Below are 8,011 nucleotides of genomic sequence, written 5' to 3' on the forward strand. Positions count from 1 at the left end.
AAAAAGTAAGTTATAGTCCATCTTCATTAGAAATGATCAGTTAAAGTCCCACTAAAATATCACTTGGATTTCGCACCTGATTCATGTAAAGTTTACCATCACTTTAAAGTTGCATACTACGTGCTTCCAATTTACTTTTTTTTTTTTAAGGCTGCCCCATGTATCAACTACACTTCTATGTATGTGTGTGTGTGTGTATATGTATATATGTGTATATATATATATTAATTAGTTTAGATCCAGAAAACCATGTAAGCCTCCTTATTAATTAATAAATAATATGTAAATATGTAATAAAGTTGACAATTTAACAAGCCAGCCAGCAAAATGGTTTAGATTGTGTATATATTTTGTGCCGATAGGAAATGCATGTATTTGCATGTGGTTTGACTTGACTTTCAAGCATGTCTTGTTTTCATTTCATGCTTGATTTGAGTTTTAATGTTGTATTAAACAAGAACAAACTGTGTCTGTTAAATGTGTAAATATATTTTGATTTGTCTGAGCAGCAAAATACTTAATTCTTATTTCCATTAGTTTGTATAGTATAGTTTGGTGAAAGTATTTGAAGGATTCTGTGCATTCCACAGGTATCATCTAGTCAATCCTGATATAATACCGACAATATAGTCTTGTTATTGCCTTGTACTGATTATTTGTTTCATACCCAGATACCTAATCCTTTAAATTGAAATGATGATTGTAGCCATTTAGCAATGTTTCATATTTTACAACATTCATTTTAATGGCCAGATAGATTCAAAAGCAAATCTCTTGGGAAATTAATCTGGAAATAGGACACATGGAAAATAAGCTTTTCTCACACTACATAGCCACAAACAGCTGATAGTGCCCTTATATAAAACCCTTTTAAAGCACCATTTCTTAATTCCTGGTTCCTGGAGTTTTAATGTGAAACAGCATAAATGAGAAGAGAGATATTAAATATACCATCCTCATCAATTGTTTTAGACTGTAACTAAATGTTTATATAACCCTGTTAATAAAAAAAAACAAAAAACATTTTCCAAAAACATGTCTGTTTAATTGAAGGTAATTCTTGTATTAAATTTTCTTTTCCCCACTCATCAGGGTTAATATTTGCTCTGTGTGGCGACGCGTTTCATTGCTCTACAATGCAGGCTCCCATTATTTACTCTGGTATTAAATCCAGAGTATTTTAACTGCAACTGTTCCGGATATAATTTAGGAGTAAGTCATAGGACTGTACATTGTAAAGTAGTGGAACGCAATGATCAGAGAAATGACTTTTATTATTTTATTTATTATGCAAAGTTTAATTCATGTATGCCCATTGCAATTTTAGTTAAAGTCATGTTTTGTAAAATGTAATTGTTATTTTACATCTGCTTATTAACTTTTCCACTATATTCAAATAAATACAAAACTATACCTTAGTATAGGTTCTATTTCAGTTGTACATTGTACAAATTGTAGAAGTATTTATGTTGTTGCTGTCATATTTACATCTTGCAACAAGAATATACCCCTTTGACATGGCTAATGCATAGCCCTGTATAAATGTTTCAGAAGAGTCTTATATCATTTTAAAATGTAAGTAATCTGAAACGTGGCATAAAAAATAGCTGAGAATGTTTAAACGCTGTCACTGTAGGAACCTCACATGGATGTGCTATTTTTGTACAAAGACATTTTTTTTTTTTTGCATCCACAAAGTGTTTTGTATCAACACAATGCTGGCTTTCATTGGCATTTTCAATTTTTAGTCCTTCTGTCAGATTGAGAGTAGGGAACATCATGATGGAATGACAACTAATCTAAGGATTTAAGGTTTTATCTTTTACTCGTCTAGCTATACAGCGGTCTTAGCTGGTGAGCTGCTGCTTGCCATACTTACTGTAGCTCTGTGCATACACGGTGGCACAACAAACGTACATATAGTATCCAGTGATGCATTACAGACCAGGAATAGACCTTGAAGTCCCACGCTCCTCTAAATCAAACTCAAGTTTACAATTAGAAAATACTTCACTAAGTCAACATATTTAAGATAAAAACCACCTTTTATATATTCTACATATTATATCAGCTACAAATAGCCTGTGAATGCATGGCCCTTTTGTTTTTGTTCTGTGGCATCCCCATATTCAGCCAGTTAATGACGAGGAGTAGAGATGTGACTAAGCATATATGGCCTCTCCTGCTAGGTTTGCAGTATGCTGTTAGACTTTTTCCTAGATAGTATGTTAGGACATTACTCAACACACAGCCTAGTGACCTGGGCAAGAAGCATACGTTGACCATGTGAAAAAGACCTTGTGCCAGAAAAGAAAAAAAATCTGAACAACCCTATTCCTGGGAGAATCATCTCATCAAAGTGTCAAGTCCACTGAAATAAACAAAGGATATAGTTACTTCTCAGCACTGCTAGCAACTCAGTGTTCTGGGATAAAGTGCTTTGCAGGATGATGTGCTGAGTTATCTGTACTTTGAAATCCACCAGAGAGCACTTCTATGAAACTGAATACATGTATTTCTATTTATTTACCCTCTTAGAAAGGATCAACTTGTTCACACAATGCTGCATTATATAATATGCTATTAAAAACAATGGCCTAGATTTAGAGTTTGGCGTTAGCCGTGAAAACCAGCGTTAGAGGCTCCTAACGCTGGTTTTAGGCTACCGCCGGTATTTGGAGTCACTCAAAATAGGGTCTAACGCTCACTTTTCAGCCGCGACTTTTCCATACCGCAGATCCCCTTACGTCAATTGCGTATCCTATCTTTTCAATGGGATCTTTCTAACTCCGGTATTTAGAGTCGTTTCTGAAGTGAGCGTTAGACATCTAACGACAAAACTCCAGCCGCAGGAAAAAAGTCAGTAGTTAAGAGCTTTCTGGGCTAACGCCGGTTTGTACTCTAAAGTACACTAACACCCATAAACTACCTATGTACCCCTAAACCGAGGTCCCCCCAATCGCCGACACTCGAATAATTTTTTTAACCCCTAATCTGCCGACCGCCACCTACGTTATCCTTATGTACCCCTAATCTGCTGCCCCTAACACCGCCGACCCCTATATTATATTTATTAACCCCTAATCTGCCCCCCACAACGTCGCCTCCACCTGCCTACACTTATTAACCCCTAATCTGCCGACCGCAAAGCGCCGCCACCTACGTTATCCTTATGTACCCCTAATCTGCTGCCCCTAACACCGCCGACCCCTATATTATATTTATTAACCCCTAATCTGCCCCCCACAACGTTGCCTCCACCTGCCTACACTTATTAACCCCTAATCTGCCGAGCGGACCTGATCGCTACTATAATAAAGTTATTAACCCCTAATCCGCCTCACTAACCCTATAATAAATAGTATTAACCCCTAATCTGCCCTCCCTAACATCACCGACACCTAACTTCAATTATTAACCCATAATTTGCCGACCGGAGCTCACCGCTATTCTAATAAATGGATTAACCCCTAAAGCTAAGTCTAACCCTAACACTAACACCCCCCTAAGTTAAATATAATTTAAATCTAACGAAATAAATTAACTCTTATTAAATAAATTATTCCTATTTAAAGCTAAATACTTACCTGTAAAATAAATCCTAATATAGCTACAATATAAATTATAATTATATTGTAGCTATTTTAGGATTAATATTTATTTTACAGGTAACTTTGTATTTAGTTTAAACAGGTACAATAGCTATTAAATAGTTAAGAACTATTTAATAGCTAAAATAGTTAAAATAATTACAAATTTACCTGTAAAATAAATCCTAACCTAAGTTACAATTAAAACTAACACTATACTATCAATAAATTAATTTAATAAAATACCTACAATTAACCTAACACTACACTATCAATAAATTAATTAAATAAACTACCTACAATTAACCTAACACTACACTATCAATAAATTAATTAAATACAATTCCTACAAATAAATACAAATAAATAAACTTGCTAAAGTACAAAAAATAAAAAAAAACTAAGTTACAAAAAATAAAAAAATATCTACAAACATAAGAAAAATATTACAACAATTTTAAACTAATTACACCTACTCTAAGCCCCCTAATAAAACAACAAAGCCCCCCAAAATAAAAAATGCCCTACCCTATTCTAAATTACTAAAGTTAAAAGCTCTTTTACCTTACCAGCCCTGAACAGGGCCCTTTGCGGGGCATGCCCCAAGAAGTTCAGCTCTTTTGCCTGTAAAAAAAAACATACAATACCCCCCCCCAACATTACAACCCACCACCCACATACCCCTAATCTAACCCAAACCCCCCTTAAATAAACCTAACACTAAGCCCCTGAAGATCATCCTACCTTGTCTTCACCTCACCAGGTATCACCGATCCGTCCTGGCTCCAAAATCTTCATCCAACCCAAGCGGGGGTTGGCGATCCATCATCCGGTGCCTGAAGAGGTCCAGAAGAGGCTCCAAAGTCTTCATCCTATCCGGGAAGAAGAGGCGATCCGGACCGGCAACCATCTTGATCCAAGCGGCATCTTCTATCTTCATCCGATGACGACCGGCTCCATAATGAAGACCTCCACCGCGGACCCATCTTCTTCCGGCGACGTCCAACTGCAGAATGACGGTTCCTTTAAGGGACGTCATCCAAGATGGCGTCCCTCGAATTCCGATTGGCTGATAGGATTCTATCAGCCAATCGGAATTAAGGTAGGAATATTCTGATTGGCTGATGGAATCAGCCAATCAGAATCAAGTTCAATCCGATTGGCTGATCCAATCAGCCAATCAGATTGAGCTCGCATTCTATTGGCTGTTCCGATCAGCCAATAGAATGCAAGCTCAATCTGATTGGCTGATTGGATCAGCCAATCGGATTGAACTTGATTCTGATTGGCTGATTCCATCAGCCAATCAGAATATTCCTACCTTAATTCCGATTGGCTGATAGAATCCTATCAGCCAATCGGAATTTGAGGGACGCCATCTTGGATGACGTCCCTTAAAGGAACCGTCATTCTGCAGTTGGACGTCGCCGGAAGAAGATGGGTCCGCGGTGGAGGTCTTCAGGATGGAGCCGGTCGTCATCGGATGAAGATAGAAGATGCCGCTTGGATCAAGATGGTTGCCGGTCCGGATCGCCTCTTCTTCCCGGATAGGATGAAGACTTTGGAGCCTCTTCTGGACCTCTTCAGGCACCGGATGATGGATCGCCAACCCCCGCTTGGGTTGGATGAAGATTTTGGAGCCAGGATGGATCGGTGATACCTGGTGAGGTGAAGACAAGGTAGGATGATCTTCAGGGGCTTAGTGTTAGGTTTATTTAAGGGGGTTTGGGTTAGATTAGGGGTATGTGGGTGATGGGTTGTAATGTTGGGGGGGGGGTATTGTATGTTTTTTTTTTACAGGCAAAAGAGCTGAACTTCTTGGGGCATGCCCCGCAAAGGGCCCTGTTCAGGGCTGGTAAGGTAAAAGAGCTTTTAACTTTAGTAATTTAGAATAGGGTAGGGCATTTTTTATTTTGGGGGGCTTTGTTGTTTTATTAGGGGGCTTAGAGTAGGTGTAATTAGTTTAAAATTGTTGTAATATTTTTCTTATGTTTGTAGATATTTTTTTATTTTTTGTAACTTAGTTCTTTTTTATTTTTTGTACTTTAGCAAGTTTATTTATTTGTATTTATTTGTAGGAATTGTATTTAATTAATTTATTGATAGTGTAGTGTTAGGTTAATTGTAGGTAGTTTATTTAATTAATTTATTGATAGTGTAGTGTTAGGTTAATTGTAGGTAATTGTAGGTATTTTATTTAATTAATTTATTGATAGTATAGTGTTAGTTTTAATTGTAACTTAGGTTAGGATTTATTTTACAGGTAAATTTGTAATTATTTTAACTATTTTAGCTATTAAATAGTTCTTAACTATTTAATAGCTATTGTATCTGGTTAAAATAAATACAAAGTTACCTGTAAAATAAATATAAATCCTAAAATAGCTATAATATAAATATAATTTATATTGTAGCTATATTAGGATTTATTTTACAGGTAAGTATTTAGCTTTAAATAGGAATAATTTATTTAATAAGAGTTAATTTATTTTGTTAGATTTAAATTATATTTAATTTAGGGGGGTGTTAGTGTTAGGGTTAGATTTAGCTTTAGGGTTTAATCCATTTATTAGAATAGCGGTGAGCTCCGGTCGGCAGATTAGGGGTTAATAATTGAAGTTAGGTGTCGGCGATGTTAGGGAGGGCAGATTAGGGGTTAATACTATTTAATATAGGGTTAGTGAGGCGGATTAGGGGTTAATAACTTTATTATAGTAGCGCTCAGGTCCGGTCGGCAGATTAGGGGTTAATTAGTGTAGGCAGGTGGAGGCGACGTTGTGGGGGGCATATTAGGGGTTAATAAATATAATATAGGGGTCGGCGGTGTTAGGGGTAGCAGATTAGGGGTACATAAGGATAACGTAGGTGGCGGCGCTTTGCGGTCGGCAGATTAGGGGTTAATTATTGTAGGTAGGTGGAGGCGACGTTGTGGGGGGCAGATTAGGGGTTAATAAATATAATATAGGGGTCGGCGATGTTAGGGAACCAGATTAGGGGTACATAGGGATAACGTAAGTAGCGGCGGTTTACGGAGCGGCAGATTAGGGGTTAAAAATAATATGCAGGGGATAGCGGGGGCGGCAGATTAGGGGTTAATAAGTGTAAGGTTAGGGGTGTTTAGACTCGGGGTACATGTTAGAGTGTTAGGTGCAGACGTAGGAAGGGTTACCTCATAGCAAACAATGGGGCTGCGTTAGGAGCTGAACGCGGCTTTTTTTGCAGGTGTTAGGTTTTTTTTCAGCTCAAACAGCCCCATTGTTTCCTATGGGAGAATCATGCACGAGCACGTTTTAGCAACTCTGGTATCGAGAGTTGAAGCTGCGTTAAAAATGCTCTACTCTCCTTTTTTGGAGCCTATCGCAGCCTTTATGTGGACTCTCGATACCAGAGTTATTTTTATGGTGTGGCCAGAAAAAAGCCGGCGTTAGTTTTTCGGGTCGTTACCGACAAAACTCCAAATCTAGGCCATTGTGTTTCAAGCATGGCGCAAGATACATATCCTTTGTATTGCTAAAAACATTATCTTTGGTCATTTTAAAGCTTTTATAGATCTAAGTGCATTGTCTACATTGCTGTATAAATTTTAGTTCTATTTTGTCATAGCATGTCATAATTTTTAACTACTCACCCTGGAATTTTATGTGTTGGTCCTGTGCGGGAAACAGCTGGTGAGCCAATCAGCAGTTGCACAACCCTGCTAGTTACTGGCTGCGTTCAGCTCGGGAGCTGCAGTGCTTGTGGGACTTTGCCTATGCGTGGGTTAAAGGGATATAATACTCGTATGCTAAATCACTTGAAACTGATGCAGTATAATTGTAAAAAGCTGAGAATCTCTATGTAAAAAAGGAAGATATTTTACCTCACAACTTCCTCAGCTCAGCAGAATAAGTTCTGTGTAAAAAGTTATACTTCAGCTGCTGTCCAGCTGCAGGTAAAACATTTTTTTGAAGAAATGAACTGCAGCCAATAAGCATCAACAGTGCTGAGGTCATGAACTCTTTTATTGTGATCTCATGAGATTTCATAGGAAACTTCCTTAAACTGAATAGGGAAATAACATGAGTGTTCACAAGGCTCACTCCCTTGCCTGTCCCGGGACAGGCATACTGATTTGCTTTACAATGGGTTGTGAATACTAAGAAAATTTGAGATAACATATCTTTCTTTTTTACATAGAGATGTTCAGGTGATATTTTCTAGTCAGCTTTTACAGCTATGTGGCAGCACTTTCAAGTGTTTCAACATTTGGGTATCATGGCCCTTTAATCACATAGCGTTACACTTTGAGTATGTAAAAAATGACATGCTCTAACAAATTAGATCATGCAAAAAGGAGCCCTTTTTATTTAGCTTTATTTCATCATTCTTACCACCTCTTTGTATTAAAGGGACAGGAAACACGTTTTTCTATCATGATTCAG

General features: G+C 37.5%; 1 protein-coding gene across 1 annotated transcript in view; it reads left to right on the plus strand.

Annotated features, from left to right (window-relative positions):
• ULK1 (unc-51 like autophagy activating kinase 1) overlaps positions 1–8,011 on the plus strand; it is a 152,023-nt gene that overhangs the window by 32,000 nt on the left and 112,012 nt on the right. The window lies entirely within an intron of this gene.

The sequence above is a fragment of the Bombina bombina genome, chromosome 2 (genome assembly GCF_027579735.1).
Source record: "Bombina bombina isolate aBomBom1 chromosome 2, aBomBom1.pri, whole genome shotgun sequence".
In the NCBI taxonomy this organism is placed as follows: Eukaryota; Metazoa; Chordata; class Amphibia; order Anura; family Bombinatoridae; genus Bombina; species Bombina bombina.